Source organism: Oxyura jamaicensis, chromosome 1, assembly GCF_011077185.1.
Source record: "Oxyura jamaicensis isolate SHBP4307 breed ruddy duck chromosome 1, BPBGC_Ojam_1.0, whole genome shotgun sequence".
Taxonomy (NCBI): Eukaryota; Metazoa; Chordata; class Aves; order Anseriformes; family Anatidae; genus Oxyura; species Oxyura jamaicensis.
This window is the reverse complement of record NC_048893.1, coordinates 29,943,570-29,961,265: the sequence shown is the minus strand read 5'-3', so window position 1 is coordinate 29,961,265 and position 17,696 is coordinate 29,943,570. Positions and strand designations below refer to the sequence as shown.

Below are 17,696 nucleotides of genomic sequence, written 5' to 3'. Positions count from 1 at the left end.
AAACTAACATTTCGCTGATCTGATGTGCAACATGACATTTTGTCTTCATGAGTTTCCTGTATGGCAGAACATACGGGGTCTTTTGTGTCATTTTAGGAACAAAGTGGCTCCCTCCCCTAGGAAAAAAGTTACGGGGTATGATGAAGAGAAGCAGTTTCCAGTCTTACCTATGCAACTCTGTTTAGGATCATTAAAAACAGCCCAAGAAGCTATCCATCTTGAAAGGTACTGAAAAAATAAATCATTTCAGATTTTAAGTTCATACTTTAAAACTAAAAGATGAGATGATCTAACCTGAAAATACCAAGGATTTGGAAAATGGTATTCTGCTAAACCTAATCCTGATGTGCTCGGTTATAAACAAATAAACATAACCCAGCAAAATGTAGCCTCTGGCTTAAAGACAACCCCGTATTAAAGCCATAGGTAATCTGTCTTACATAATGCTATTTGCATTTTGTAATCCTGTTAAAAATACTTGTGACATCAAATCAATGTCTTCTATTCAAACATGCAACACCCAAAGCATGAGCTGCACTCAAGCAGTAAAATTACTTTTGGCTTTTTCTTTATTTTATGAGAAGTCCTTCTGTAGCATTAGTGATATAGATAAGCAGTACTGTCCTATGAACTGAAGTTTAATCTTTTACTACAAATATAAAGTGGAAAACTATCACTTGTACAATGAAATCAAATTAGAGCCTGATGTCCCATTTTCGTGAATTATTCACATCTGAAAATTATGAAAATTGTGTTCTTCCTTCCAATACCTCTAAAGCACTTTTCCATTGAAGACAACAGACTTGCTACAAAATGGATAGCCAATGTATCACTTCTGGAAGTCACCTAGCTTAAAATGTTGCCTCCCACCCTGCTCAGCACTGGATCAAATTCACACTGAGACAGATACAATATCCTAATGATTCCTTAATGCTTTAATTAAACACAGATTCTTCATTGGACAGCAGCTGAAAGCAGACGCCTAAGGGAGAAGGATACTTATATGGCAGTACTCTCCCGGTCTTTGTCAACTGAAAGCTCAGAGGTTTGCTGCATTTTCTATTGCTTAATGCTACTGTTACACTGCCCTGATGAAATGCCAACATTTATATACACCTTTGCTTCCCCCCCCCCAAGCCTTTTCAAGTGGGCATCAAATCCTTTATCTTACTTTTACTGGTTTAAAACTATACCATGCATAGTGGCAAGGCCTATGGAATTTAAGTTATAATCGTGGTGAAAGGGATGAAATTCAAGCTTGCATAGAGCCCTAGGTATCAGAACCATGTCCCTGTGAATCCCAGCACATTTGCTCACCAGTGAAGCCCAGGAGCTGCTCAGCCTGACCTGTGCGCTGCCCACCTTCACAGCAAGGACACGGGCTAATGGCTACAGGACAATCATGGTGGCAACTGGGGACAGCCCCCGGAGCTTCCCCAGGCATCTCCTGCTGTGCGCAGACCAACTGAGAGGTGTTGCTCCTATGCCTAAACACCCAGCTAGCGCCCCAGGCTGAGAATGCAACATTCCCAGAGACTCCCTAAGGCAGCCAAAACTGTTCCTGGTAATGCAGCAGTCCCCTGTATAGGAGCAAGAGAGCTGGGAAGTATTCTGTACAGAGCTTCACATAACCAACAGAAAGATCATGCGTGAACAGCAGCAAACATCTCATGTAGTCTCCCCTAATCCTGCTGAAGGGGCTCCCATCACCGTCCAGTAAAGGACCACTGCACGCTGCTTGGAAGACTAGGTCCCCCAGAGGAGTGTTACCCTACACAACAGAACCCAGCTACTTACTTTTCCCACCTACCGGCTTTAAACACACAGCTGTCTGACAGTGCAACAGTATCAGGAAAGCTATTTGGAGACAAAGGATTACATTGTCTTTTTCAAGGAAAATGCTCAACTCACTTCCCAGCACTTACAGTCGCATTAAGCCTACATCATCGCCATCTGTATTGCTTCCCTAATGGTTCCCAGATGAACATTTTGGCATAATATCTAAAATAAAAAATAATAAAAAAAAAATCACAGAATAGCAAAATGGCCAAGGTTGGAAGGGATCTCTGAAGATCATCTAGTCCAACCTTCCTACCAAACAGGATCACCTACAGCAAAATGTTTTGTCAAAGTTGCACTGAACTAAATGACAGAAAGTGATCAAAAATCCAATCCAATCTTCAGGTTAATCCTAGAGGCACCACTTCCAGTTTACATATAAGGTGGACCAGAAAAAGGCATTAAGGTTACATGAAAATGTCTTTAAGTAATGACACCAGATGGAGGGGAAAAAAATAAAATAAAATAAGCAAAAAACAAACACACATTTCTCTGTTTTTGTTTTTCCCGAATACTTGAAGTTCACTGCATCACCAATGCTCCTGGCAAATATTTTAAGATGCTATCTGGGATCTGGGCAGTATTTCCCAATTGAAGGCTACATCTACCACTTAGAATTTCTCAGATCAGTCAAAGTCTAGCCAGCTTCACCACTCTTGATTCTCAAAAAAAAAAAAAAACAACAACAACAAACAAACAAACAAAAAAACCTTCACAACCTTCACTAATCACAACAGACAAATCTGCTTTTTATTTTTATGTACAAGATTAAGTGATTCCAGTGTTCTTCAGAGATGACCTTTATACTGTGGCTGTCTTGAATTACTAGTGATGGATGGCAGAACACCCTACATGAGGGTTACACCTTGGGAGCGAAAGCTGACGTGCAACACAATCATTTTGTAAAGTCTCATTCCACCTTCTTTCCCCAACCTTTAGCAGCACAGCTACTTCCCAATTATTCAAGGCAATACGGGGTCAGATAATCAAGAAAAAAACTGGGATAATACATGTACACATGTATTACGTTGCAAAAAAAGCCATTCAGAGTGATGCCAAACAGGTCATACCGTTATACTGTTGACTATGATCCAATGTCTTGAATAATACTGGTCTAAAAAAATCAGACAATACTGCATAAAAGTAATTAACCCACTCTCTGGATTAAGCTTGCTCACAGGAAAGCCAGTTTGGGCATTTCCACACTTATAGCATGGTTAATACATAACCAGAAAATTGCTTATGTTCCCAAATCCAAATAAATCAACCCTAACAGAAGCCATACCTTGGAGAATAAACAGAAGTACATATAATGGAAAGCCTTTTATTTAAAGCTACTATGTGATGCTACTTCTAACCTTACAAATTGCAAGTGAAACATCAACATCATTAGCAATTCTCAGGACAGTTAACTGTAGAAGCTTTTTCCACCCCCACTCCAAAATGTAATGAAATAAAGTCAAAACTCATCACCCATCAGATTTCGTATTTGTTAACTTAATTAATGATTTGATTACAGGCAGCAGAATATCATTTGTTCACGATGATGATGATCAAGACAGCGAGGATAATCTGGCCATTCTCCAAACCGTATAATGGTGCCATCTCCCTAAGCCATCTGCGGGATGTTATGTTTTCTTTACAGTGTAGTTGTTAGCTTCCCAGTACTGAAGCACTATTCAGACTTAAACTATCTGGGCATAGAGACTGTTCTTCCACTCCACATCCTCAGTAAGGTTAAGGACCTAAAATCCAGCTTCTTTAAGGCAAAGAAGACTTTTGACGAGTTAGGTACGCTACATGTAACACTTCTGAAAGTGGAACATGATAACCACATGTTCCTTCAGACTGTTTTTCAAACTCTGGCACAGAACAGCAGAACGACAACATGTGACAACATATTTAACAGAGCTAGCTTTTTAAAGAACATTAAAGCCAAGTGCTATAAAACTATACTACATAGTACTTAATTGTATCTAGGAGCTGTAACCATAAATTACCATCTCATTGTGCCTGGTAGCGTACTAGACAGATAGCCATCCAGAAATTTGCAAAATCATTTTATATGAAAACTGAAGCCATCATACAGCAAGCAAAGGTTTTGAAATATGCACTTCAAAGTCTGGCTGTCTAATTACATTTAAGTACGTAAGTCTTCTTAAAAGGAACCTTGAAGTTTTGTTTTACAGTTCTGTGCTTACTATTACACAATTGCACTCAAAATAAGATTTACATACTAATTACTTGCCTATGCCAGAATAAAAGGTAATTAAAACAAAAATCTATCTTGTGATGGTACAAACAGGGATAAAGAAGACATGGGAACTCAAAACTAATGCTCTTTTGGGTGTTACTGAGAGAATTGCAAGTGTTTCTTTCTGGATGCTGCACCAGTCTCTGTTTGAGGATTAGTGTTCAGAAATTGAAGTACATTATGAAGGTTAAGTTACATTTTGTGTTCTCTCAATAAAGTGATGGGTTATTTTTTCCAGTGATATTTAGCATTGAGACATTATCAATGGTTACATTCTGATGAGTAATATTTAATATATATTTTTAAAAATATTGCTCTTTAATAAATTTCACATTCCAAGTCATATTTCAAGGCAAGGCCAACACAATATCAAATTAGTTCCCTTTTTATTAACTATCAAACTAAATGAATATTGAATTTGAGGGAAATAAAATCTAAATATAAACAGATAATTCATTAAGAAATGGAAATTCATAACTCCATTAATCTGAATTCTATTTTGAAAAATAAAAGACACTAGCTCAAAATATTACATTAGTTCACCATAGTGACCACCGTAAGTTACTCCCCATAACCACAGAAAATACCCCTCACTAATGAAAGTAAATATTCAACTTCTGTAGACATGCTTTCAGAAACATACGTCTCATTCCATCCTTTACCATCCAGGATAAGTCAGACACAATCTCAGGGATCAGCATCATTTTGCACCTTTAGAGAAACAGGTACTTTTATTCAGTTGCAGTTCATTTCAGCATTGTCACAATTAAGATCTTAAATATACATTACACTGAGTTTACAAGACAGACTGTTAAGAGCTTTTATACTTTCTAGCAAAGGCTGTTTTCCTCTTAGTAACCAATATTGGTTTTGTGATCTATTTAACTATTTTCATACATAATTAGGCAACCGAGTCTCATTTCAAGTTAATCATCTTTTCCTATTTGAATGCTAAAACAATGTGATTTCGCCCCTCAATCTGTGTCTGTAACGCACTATTTCCTCCTAATTTCCTTCAGCCTCAAGTTAATATCCATGATTTGTGGTATTTTCTCTAATTTTGAGCTGCATTTATCATATGTAACCATTTTCCAGTGGCACCTCAGAACAGAATACAACATTCCAGCTCACGGAAAAATGAGCTCCTTCACCTTACACTACATCTTTCTCTGACTCCTCTTATCCCTTTCTCAGTCCATAACCTTGAGACAGCAGTCATGTACCATCCAAAACAGCTGTTCCTGCTGTCCCTTCCCAACTACTAGTCCTCCCTAACCCCTCTAAACATATTGGTTTTGCTGAACAAAGCCAGCTCGATGACACTGATAATTATATCATTCATCACCATTATATATCACCATTGCATGACATCCAGCCGCAGCACAGCTGCGATCAGGTATGAGAGGTGGACAGTTTACATAACTACACAAAAGTACTAGAATAACATAACTTGGGAGATTAAGTAATGAGTTACAGCCCCAGCCACCCAGCTTCACTAGTATTCATCTCCACCTTCTCGGTCTTCATAACTTCTAAGGCTACTTCATAACCTCTTGGGCCTCTGCAGCTGATGAGCTAAAGAAAGATGTGCCAGCTACACACCTGGGAACTACCCATCCCATCTGGCCTTATCTGAGGTGACTCTTCCACTCATACCACACAAACCACCAACAGGCAAAATGGTACAAGCCCAAGCTACAAGATGAAAAGCAAGAGCTACGACAGCAACTGCCTTCTGTTGGCCTCCAGTGACAGGTCAACAGAAACAACAGCACATATGCTCATAGGAGACAGTACAAGGACTCATCTCCTCTCCTGTTAATAGCTATCTGCAAGTAACCAAACAGACCTATTGTCTTTGTTTTGTCCCCCCTTACTTTGCTATTTTCCAAACCTTTTGTTTTCAGGACCTCTTAATCCTCATCTCCTCCATTCCAGTTCATGTCTCTATATTATCAGTCAAATCTGGAAGCTACATATTAGTTTTCAGTTAGAAAACGTTTCACAATTAAAATAATAAAAGGCCAGATATTTATTTACTTCAGCTTACTGTGTGAAACTTCTATCACAACAAAGGTTAATGGTAACGGTTACCTGTAGGTGTGTCTCTCAAAGTAAGGGGGGAAAAGAAACAGAAATCCTCAGCTGTTAGGATAGTATCTCAGCTTTGCAGATGAGAAAAAGCAAATGTAATGTTAGGCAATTAACATAAAGACTAATCTTTCTACTAATGGTAACACTTGCATTAGTCCTGGCAACCACTTCGAGCAGATTACAACTATTGTGCATGTTCTCACCAACAATGTTCTGTCACTGTATTTAAGAGACAAAAATAAAAATAAAAAAATAGCCCCTGTAGAGTTATCAAGTCACATAACTTTAACACATTAACAATTTATTGAAAACCTAAATGCAAAAAAAAAAAAAAAAAAATCAACCAATTATTTGGAGCAACTCAGGTTTGCTTTTGGATGTTGCTAGGCTTCTAATCTAAAGGCCAAAAGAAAAAGAGAAGCTAGGACACATTAGCCAAGTCAACTATGAAGATGCGAGTCTTATAAATCATGAATTCCAGTGATACTCCTGAGTGTTTGGTGCTGTCAATTCTGCTAGTACATTACTCTGGATGCTGCGAGAAGCCAACTCCCATGTTTCAATGCCCAGTGGAGGAGAAAGTTGTGAAGAAGTACATAAAACTTCAGATCTAATTTGGGGAAACTCCCCCAGCTAAAGTTTTGAGGATATCTGCAGACTATCTTAGGAAGAACCTTTCCAGAAATCCTGCTGTTAAGGGACATGTGAGCACAGGAAGTGACAGTGGGGAAATCAGAAATCTGGGGCAGCATTTACAGCTATCTTGATGATGCTTCACTCCAGCAACGAGTGGAACCAAGACCCCAGAGAGCAAGGAAAGCTCTTGAGAGTTTCCTCTGAAGAATACTGTGACTTTGACATCATGGGATAAAGACCCTTGCTACTTTCCTTATAAAAACTGTCTAGATTTTAGAAGAGAATAATTAAATGAGAAGAAACTATCAGTGTAACTTGAGAATGCAGGAGAGGTAAAGGCCAACATATGGCATGCTTTAATTAAGCACACGCATTCCTAGCAGGGAAACTATATAAAAATGACTGAACATCACCTTTCACTAAAAAAATGCAGTTCAACATTCCTGAAAAAGGCTACCTTTATTGAAGTATTTAATCTTAAGCCTATGATGTTAATTTCTTTCCATGACACTCTCAGAAGCAAATTTACATGCTCTGAAGGACATAAGTGCTGTTAACAATAAAAAAAAAAAGAACATGAAAATGCAAGGGATATCTTTGTAATAACGTGAAGGTTAATTAAGACAGAATTAAATTATTCTTTAACTGCATGAAGAAAAAACTATCAAGAAAGGGATGGAATTTTCATTTTAAAATGAAGATGGACATGTTCCTGGAAAATGTACTTGAATTAAAGTTACTGGATTCAATGACATGACGAACTGTTCTTCTGGATTCCATTCCATGAATACACAGCCACAGGTCAGTTTTAAGCAGATCTATTTATTTCATCTTATACTGACAAAATTTAATGTTATTTAACATTTAGTATAGATGCATATATCTTCCCATATTATTTATTTAGTCATTATTTGCCTGTATTTTCACATGCACAGTCCAAGTGTTTGTTTTGCACTCAAAACAATATGTCTGCCCTCTGGTGGTCACACTCACCTTCATAACCCCCAAATTTTCACTTTTTTTCCCCCTCCCAAGTTACAAATGCATTTTATACAATTGCCACATACAAAGTCTAACGGGTTGTTTATCTTTTAGCCACCTTGGCTTCTTTGCTTTCTAGTTATGTAATTGCATGAATTTCAATTTTAGCACGCAGAAAGAGACGGCACACAACTTAAGGTGTTCCTGGTTTTATTCGCATCTAGAATCAAGTTTCGGCACCAACTTTTAGAACACAAACTACAGGGAAACGGAAAACTTACAAAGTTTCCCTATAAGAACACCTCAAATTTAAATTTTTAGTGATTTTGTATATTTGGTATTGTCTGGGAGACATTATACCCTACAATATGAAATGATGGCTATGAAACTCCAAGGTCCATAAATATGTGAAACACTTCTGACAGGAAAGATGGGATATCTAAAAGAGGATTCGCACGTTAAGGTGTCTGAATTACACTATATGCAATGTCACTGAAGTTTCTGTATCACGCAAGACCAACGTTGACAGAAACATTCAGGTAGGAAGGACAATTCATTGTCTGTCACCTAGTCATTAACACTGCTATTCTAACAGGTATGTTAATTCATGTGACAGAGGAGCAGTCTTGAAAACTCCTCATTTACATGATGTTATATATCCAGCAAAAAGTTAGAGAAGACTTTTCCCAGCTCTAAACCTTTGTCTTCACAGAAGCAGTAGGTGGGATTCTCTCTCCCTCTTTATTCCACACCTTCAAAGGCATTAGTTAAGGTAAAAACCACACATACAATCATCAAGAAAATTCAAAATACATTTTGTATGGAGAACACAAACCACTGAAATTAGTTTTGTTTGTTGTTTTAGGCAACTAACCAAAAATCTACTTGTGGGCAGACAAAAGCAAGTCAAACAGTAGATAAGGTACAACTAATTCCAATGTGAAGAGCAAGTTCCTTCACACACCCCCGGACATCCTCATGATATTACTTGGACTGGGTTGTTGTAGGAGTGGTAGTTTGTCCTCATCAACTCCTACAATCCAAACCAAACCTATGCTAGTGCAAATGTCATACTATTTTTGCCTAGAAAGTGACTGTGGACTCTCTGCAACTACCCCAAGAACACATTCTCACCCTTCCACCTTCATTGCCAAGATATACCAATGTTTCAGGGTCTCTGAACTTCAGTTTAGACCAGTAATAATTAAGTATGGTGGTACACAGAAGCAGGAATCTTCTACATCAGGCAAGAACTCCATATCCAGTCCGACTTGTCAGATGACAACACTCTGGTCTTTATGACTTACAGACCTGATCATTGCAATACTGGAATGATTCCCCACGCCTCGCAGAGAAAGCTGTAACTACCTCAAAACATGATAACCCTAAGACCATGCAACACATCATGGTGCAGATACTGGCACTAGTTTCCTGCCCTGGCTTTTAGTTTTACTCAGAACTTAATATACAATCTGTAACTACGCTGCTATTTTTCCCTGAACTGATTTAGCAACAGCAAACAAACCTAATCCCATCGGAACCGTTAAATTGTTAGTAATTGAAAAAGGCTCACCCTCCACAGCAAACACAGCTCATCACAGCAGCTGGACCCAGAACACAAAGCTTACTACTCCAAGACAGAAGGCCAATAAGTCTCAGTTTATACCATGCTACATGTTTAAAATGAACAAAACCACCACACACACTCCAAAAAAAATACCATCAGAACAGATTAAAAGCCAGTACAATAGTTAGTGCAGCCTCATCTCATCTCACCTCACCCAAGGCAAGAAACAGATTTTGATAATATGTGGCCATGCAACAAAATTACCAAATTCAGCCAAGCTGAGAAATAAAAAACCAATCTCTTCCATTTTCAAGAGAAGAGCAGCAACTTAATGGGGTTAATCTTCTTGCATTTAGTTCATTCAGAGACCAAAGCACTGGTCGACAAGCAAGGAGGCTGAGGGGAAGAACCCACAGATACCACCTTACTCAAAGTGGCTCTGACCAAGTCACTAGACCTCATTATCCCACACAAAGAATAGCCCAAGCCAAGCCCACCTCTCCCTTATATCCCTTGAAAATTGTGATGAGGAGCACACATCAGATACCTCCTGTATTTTCCTAGAGATGTGAACAGCAGCAGGGTAGGCAACCCCACTTTTTAGTCCTTCTAAACACTACCTCTCAAAGTAGGGAAGAGAAGGGTTGTCTATCCTGCTACAAAAGGAAACTTATGGTGCATGAGCCTACTGGTGAAATTAAATTAAACAATCTTGCATTTATGAATACTCTTGAAAAGTCTTTTTAATAAGTGACAGGAAATATGACATACTTAATGTTTTCCTTCAAAATGCTTGATTTGATATATTCTAGAAAAAAAATCACCAATACTAAGAAAAAAAATCTTAGCTATCTTCTGTTCCCTTCAAGCACTTGATTTCCCTGCTTTTGACATATTCTTCAAAATGCTTCCCTCCCTCCAGATTGTTTGCACTTCCCACCTCAAACCTAGGAGCTATCCCCTGCTTCATCCCACACGCCTTTGTGCCCAAGTTGTATGCATGGCCCCTAGCTATTCTGCTGTTGTCTTTCCTCTAAGACTTCCAGAGGATTTTATTCCCCACTCCCTCATTTCTACCACTTCTTTCAGATGCAAATGCCTGTAACATTCTGTTCTTCATCCTTCTACTCATACAGTAGTCCTCCTCATGGATTTCATTCATAATTCATTATCTTCTTCAGCCTCTTGGTTTGCATTTAGTTCACTTCCACTACTCTACAGTACAATATTCAGCTGGAAGACTTCCCTTGGCCAGTATCTACGCACAGGTTGGTCTACTCCATAGTGTTATTGTCCATCTGTAGAGGTGTTTCCCAAACACAGGTCTCGTGCAACAGTTGGCTTTTGCACCAACTCTCTGCGATGCCTTTGCATACACACGCACAGAGCCCCACAGGTTCATGGCACTGAAAAAGCAACTCCTTTATATGAGCTCTCAGAATGAAGTTGGACAAATGCAGCAACACTAGAAACAGCAGAAGGGCAGTTAGAAGTGAGAGCTACGGTTCAGAAAGACAAAAAACATCCATAGTCATGTATAAACACTCGCAGCTCCGCACTTAGGTAGCAGTCTGTAAAGGAACATGGCATGTTAATACTGGGGTGGCTGTCCAGGAAAGCTTAATTAGTAGCCAAAGACCACCTCACACCACCAGGAAGTCATGGATCATTCCCTTTTCCTCAACCAAGTTGTTAAACAGCAACAATTACACATTTCAAGCCCTGGGAAATTAAAAGGCCATATATACCTAATGGGGCAGACTAATCACTGGGACACCCACGTTCCCACTAGGCGTCATCCAAAGTCTCACACACAAGGATTTACAGAATTTGGAGAATACATCAATACTAATTCTGTCCGCTCTAATTGACAATTTAGACAGCCAGCTCCTTTCTAATGTGTCTGTCCTTTAAAGTTATCACGTCCTTATAAGTTGAACTGGCCCTTTTTTTCCTTGTTTGGCTATTTTCGTGCTTCTGAGATGCTCTGCATGAAATGCTGCTTTTTATATAAAGTTTCGTTGCTTAAAGTAGAATGGGGGTACTGTGAGCTCTTACAGAAACATTTTATAATTCAAGCTGTTATGCTTCCATACTAAAAAGTTAACAAGGGGAAAGCTGTAATCACATTATGAATCGAGCCGTTTCAAAACCGAAACAGTGTAGGAAAACAGTGTATTCACAAAATGAATAGTAAGATACATTTATCCTGATTCATACAGCAAAACAAAAAAAATGAAAGCCTCTTGCAACAGTTAATAGAGGATCCAGATGAACATTTCTGTACTTATTCAACATTTACTAGAAGGGAGAAGCTAGAGAGCAATCCAGAGAAGTATTTGCAATGCAATTAGGCTAGACAAGCAAGCCTGAATGTATGCCAGCTGCAGGGGCCTGCCCTTAACTCACAATCAAATGTCTAGTGTGTTGCACACTGTCTAGCATCAGCATCTCCGGTATTAAAAGTCTCATCAGATATGGACTTGTTTACCGAGCATCTCAGTCAGGGTCTGAGCACATACGCAGCTACACCTTCCACTAGTCCATACGCCAGTCCATCACCGTTTGTCAGTTCCCGCTTCCACAGATAGGAAAATTTCCGTTCAAACAAGCACGTTCGGCTCTCAAACTAAGCTATCATTCACATTTCAATATGAGACTTGAATTCCTTTTCAGTATTCTTCAACTTTGACCCAGCTCTACCCCCTCCTTCACTGAAAAGGGCAAAGACAACAGCCCAGCAAGTGGGACAGGCAAAACAGACCTCCTTTGTTCACTTTTTTCCTTCCAGTTTTCTATTGAGGTAAATAACTGAAAGCTCAGCCAGCCTTCAGTGGCTCAGAAGAAAGCAATATAGACAGCTTGCAACTATGTTTTCCTGCTTAACGGGCACTGTGACAAAACTTAGGGCTCATCACGTTAACCTTATTAAGGAAGATTAACTCTTCTGAATATTGTCTTTTAAATAAAAATATTAAGGGAATTTGGAAAATGCATAACAGTATCTTTAATACTAAACTGAATAGGCAAAAAACATACATACTAATTTAAAATGCAACAAATTATCACTGCAGAGAAAGTATAACTGAATTTTTTGAATGCTATCAGCCCACTCAGGAAGGCGAAATCAAATTCATTGCATATTGCCCAGCAGACAACCTCCTACATCATTCCCTCAGCTTACATTACTGAGATGTACTGTCTCTGTATGGCTTCCCATTTTACCAGCTCTCTTCATGAAGCATAACAGAATTAACATACATGGTGAAAATTGAATAGCACATTCAGTTTATCGTACTCTTCAGATATAATGGAAGGTAAATAATTACAGTTCAAGGTGATTTGGGACAACTGAATAAAACTAGAGAGAACAGCAATTCCACAGCTGCAAATTACAGATTTGATTTTAGGCTGACTGAGCCATCTGAGCTGTGCAATACTCTGTTAACAAAATCTCAAACCCTGAATATACTCGGTCTGTTTTATACCCAGATACTATGGAGATGCATTTCACTAGATCAAACAAGAATGGGGAGGCTCGTATTACGTTTTCCTGACTTGAAATCGGAATCCTCAAACCAATAAAAGCCATCAATTAGAGCCACGCTTCATTAACTCCAAGAAACTGTAATTCGGTTACTAATGCTTCTGCCGTCACCTTTTTGAGCAGCAGAGAGAAAGACCAGAGCACAAGAAGCTATTAGTAGCGATGAGTAAATATCCACCAGATTTGTAATTTCATTTCATGCCTGACAATAAAGACCATTTTAGGAAGTTGGATTTACATGCTAGAATACTCCTTTGCAAATAAGCTCTGTGGTGTATGTGATATATATTACGCTTTTGGTGAGAAGACAAGGAATGATAACTAAGGATCAGATTCTGGTGATCTCATTCACCTTAATCATTATTACTTTTGAGTATTTTCACCGTGACCAATAAGACTAATTACAGAACTGAGACACTAATACAAGTATAATTAATTGTGGATTTATTCTGCAAGTTGTGAAGAGGGTTTTAGCTCCATCATTAAGACCAGCTGGTACACACAGACACATCATCTAATACTGACACACAGCTGTACGGTTTTCCTTGAGCTAAATCTCCTTTGCACAATCCTGAACACACATTCATTCAATGGATGCTGAGTTCTGTCAACATCAAGCCATTTGCTGTTTTGTTGTTGTTGTCGTTTGGTTTTATGTTCAGTATTCTCAGAACATACTTTCCCACCTCTACACTGATACAGTCTGACAACTAATTTTAAACACCCAGGAGAATTTCAAAGTGCTTCTAAATTCAGATAAATTACTTCCACAGACTTTGTCAGCAAGTTCTTCAGCAACTATAGTGTCTTGCTTTGTAGTTTATGTTAAAAAATAGACAGCCATCACCTAAAGAAACACCTGTAGTGTATACGTGCAAGAGTTACCAAACAGATGAGACAAATACTGAAAATACACAGCTTTATGACTTGTAGGTCCTTTGAGTTAGTGTATAACACTGTAGTTTCTCTTTCCAGCTGACATCCTTTGCCAAAAATACCTGCAAGATGCACGTTTTAGCACATACACTACTCTAAAACTCAACCTGAAGCCCAGATGCCTTCTGATGTTGCACAGTGACCTGCTGAATGCACAGCCCCATGCAATGATAAGCCTTGCACTACGACATTGATAATGCTAAATCGTGGAAGACGTTGAAATGGTAAGTATTGCACCTGTTAGAGTCAATGAAGTTTTTTTTCAGGTTTCATCCACATTTTCCATAGCATATCTAGTCAGAACGTACTTGAATACTCAGAAACAGCGAAACAAATAGACAGGGAACATTAAAGACAAAAGGAAACCCAAGCAGTTAATACCGGCGTCTTGACTGGGAAGGAGGACGGGCTGAACAAAGAGCGAGGAGGTGGACGTTTAGGGATAGAGGAACTCCTTATTACGACCTGCAGACCCCGCTGCAGAGCTACAGATGGCATTTCCCATTATTTCATCTCGCTAAGTGCCAGCTAAGGAGCAGCACTCCTTTTGCCAGGTGTCTGCACAGAACAACCCTGGTGACGGGGCTGAAGCACACCCCTCGTGAACTTCACACGCTAAAACACCTTGGCGCCTGGCAGCGTTCACACTCGGGTTCAGAGGCGTTTCAGCCTCGGAAACCGACGCACCCACGCCGAAAGTTTACCCTGTTGCGGCTTTTTGAGCGAAAAACCGAGGGGCATTCGCAGCTCAAGGCTCTCGTTGCCATTTTCTGCGCGGGTTCGCAGCGGGCGGCGGCAGCGCAGCCCCCGGCACCTCGCCTCCCCCCGGCTCGCCGCAGCCAGGTGCGGGGCCGCGCGCACGGCGGGGCCGCGCACAGGCGCGGGGGCGAGCCCGGGCAGCCGCTGCGGCTCCGCTTCAGCACAGACAGCTCCCGGCCGGCGGCCGTGCGCGAAATGGCGACCTGCCGGCACCGGGGCGCGGCGGCACGGCACGGGACGGGATGGACCCGGCGGAGGCACGATGCCGGCGCTCCTCCGCGGCGCGATGGGCTGCGGCCACCCGCACCTGCGGCCACCAACAAAGCGCCGCGGCCGCCGCCGCCGCCGCCACGTCCCCGCCAGGTGCCTCCCTCCCCGCGGGCACCCCCCGGCTCCGTCCCCGCTGCAGCGCCGGGCGAGGCGGCGGCACCCGCGGCAGCTCCCTCGCCCGCCGTCGGTTCACCGACCGTCGGGACGGGCAGCCCGGTACTCACGGGAAGCCGCGGCCCCTCCGCACGGGGACAGCGGTCAAGCAGGATCCCCTCCTCCTCCTCCTTCTCCTCTTCTTCCTCCTCCAGCTGCCCGGCGAGAAGAGCGGCGGTGGCAGCGGCAGCAGGCGCGCTCCCGCGCCTATCACCTCCCCGCGCCCCCGCCCCCGCCGTACCGCGGGGCGCGCTCCCGCGGAGGGAGGGGGAGGAGCGCGCTTGCGCGCGGCGGGGGCGGGGCCGCGGCGGGGCTGGCCGCGGAGCGGGTCCCTCGCACCTGAGGCGGCGGGCAGCGGCCGCCATCTTGGGCACCGGCTGCCCAAGGGTGGGCGGCGGTGTTGGTGGACGTTGTTCTAGCCTGGCGGTGCCCCTCTGAAGGGGCTGGTTTGGCCTTTTCACAAACTAAAGAATACAAAGTGTCCTTCGGTGCTTGAGAACAGCCTTCTCGGGCTCGGTAGTACTGCCCCATGTGCGTTTTGCAGGGTTCCTTCAGGAATTTGGGCACTTGCGTGCGGTCGGTTAAGAAGCTGTGTGTGAGGCGGCTTGGAGATGAGTCTCGGATGGGGACTGTCCCATGTCAGCCTTTCCTCGGCTGAGCATTGCACACCTACACCTTGGCTTCCCCTTCACATCCTGCCCTTCGTTTCACGTGCAAAGTCAGGCTGCTTTTACATACTGCTCTGAGGCTTCTGTAGGCTCAGTGCTGCTCAGAATTAATCAATGTCTGCATTTAACACCTAAATGTGATTATCTGCCACTGCTGGACTTGCTATCAGCCATTTTAGGGGTACACTTTGTGCAAGGTGGCATCTTTGATAGCGGTTAATTCTTTATTATGCGCTCCGGGAAGCAGCCCTCAAGGTGAACTCTGTGGTGATAACTTAATAGTGCGAAACGCAATGCCCAAGCTTAGCAAAAAGCCCTTATCCCGCATCTCCACAGAAACCCAATTTCAACTCTGGCAAGTTAAAGCTGAACAGCTGACCTACTGGAAAACAACACTAGATGAATAACAGATTCTATAAATGATATAGCACGTGAATATAATATCCAAGGGATAAACAGTAACTCAGGCACTACTGCTTCAGACTTTGGAGATGTTCAAGCTCCTATCAATCTGATGCCAGGATATTATTGTTTGAGACCTGAATATGTAAAGAAGATTAGATGGATGTGAAGAAAATCCTTTTTATAAAGAGAGAGAAGTAAGTGCTTGAATTTACTGTGTAGCCCTAAATGTTCTTTATTTTTGTTTGTTTACATTTATTCTTGCTGTCAGATTCTCATATTCGCAACTAATTTATTCAACCTTTAATACAAAAAAAATATGGTTTAAGTAAGCATTATGCAGTGTGTAAACAGAGCCTAAAATATTAGGGTATTGCCTTACTTTGCTTCCAGGGTGCTGTGTTTCATAAGGAGAATATGTAGCCAGTCCTGGCTTTGAGAAAATGTGGGCATAAAATGCTGTGAGAAGCGTGTTTTCTTATACAGCTGTCTTTTTGCATCCTTGCCAGATTCCCAGGGAACATGGTGAGTCAAACCTTCAGGAGGTGTACTGAACTTCAGGGGAAAGACTTGAGTTGAAAGTTTATTTTATTTTAAATACAGAAGCTAAGATCCAGTTCATATTTGGATGGTGGAGGCCACCTATGTTGGATTTTTTAAGCACAAACCAACTGGGCTATGGCAGACCCCTTGGTGCACGTTAGACCACAGAAACCAAATAAATGAAGAGATATCACTGTTGCAAGGGAGGAAAGAACTCTACGCTGATGAATGATGAAGGTGAAATGTTGCAACTGTGATGATTACATGCTTATGATACGCCATAGAATTTGAACCCCATATTTTTTATAATCCTGAGATAAACAAATATATACATTCAGTGGCATAAGCCATGACTTTCCAAATGGTGGCATAGATACGATTATTAGTAAACAAGTAAATTCAAAGGTTTATGCAACCTACTGCAGAGCTAGGAGCTACTTCTGGTGACAGCATCTACTGCTGTGGACCAGTGCCATCAACATTGGCAGTAGCACCCAGGAAAAAAGAAACAGGTGGGCTCGTTCCATAAAAATACAAGCAGAAGTTGTGTGGCTGAAGTAATATTACATTTAAGAGTCATTCTCTGCTGCCTTGCATTATCTCTGGAGTCATCGTACTACTTCTTGTAGCATTTCTCCTTAGTTTGCCTGCTGCAATTGTGTTCGTGAATGAGCATTTTCAAAGTAGTCTTCATGTTAAATTAAAAACAGCCTTGATTTATTTAGCTTTCTACCACTATCCTCTATATTAGAAAACATCTGCTGAGTTTGTTGTGGTCTCTGATTAGGGAAACAACGATCGGGTGCATGACACAGTCATTTAATCAATACACAAAATAGACATACACATGGTTGCTGTACTGTGACACAGGAAAAGCTATCAAAAACTTGTCTGAGGTAGCTGTCAGTCATGATCTGGACATTTGCAAAGTATTTTTAGGAAGAAGTTAGCAACTAAAATGCTCAGAAGGCTGGTAGAGTGGAGGATACTATAGTGTTAGCTGAAAAGAATTCTTTGACATTTTGTTCTTAGACCAGACTTTTTTAA

At 41.2% G+C, this 17,696-nt stretch overlaps 1 protein-coding gene across 41 annotated transcripts in view; it reads right to left on the bottom strand.

Moving 5' to 3' along the window:
* NRCAM (neuronal cell adhesion molecule) overlaps nt 1-15,242 on the bottom strand; it is a 150,464-nt gene extending 135,222 nt beyond the window's left edge. For 40 of the 41 annotated variants that reach the window (XM_035325682.1, XM_035325858.1, XM_035325665.1 and 37 more), the window contains exon 1: nt 15,108-15,231. The gene's annotated coding sequence lies outside the window, so the exon portion shown is untranslated. Of the gene's footprint in view, nt 1-15,107 lie in introns of all 41 variants that reach the window. The other variant, XM_035325672.1, reaches the window with a different exon arrangement.
* Between the last annotated feature and the right edge of the window lie 2,454 nt (nt 15,243-17,696).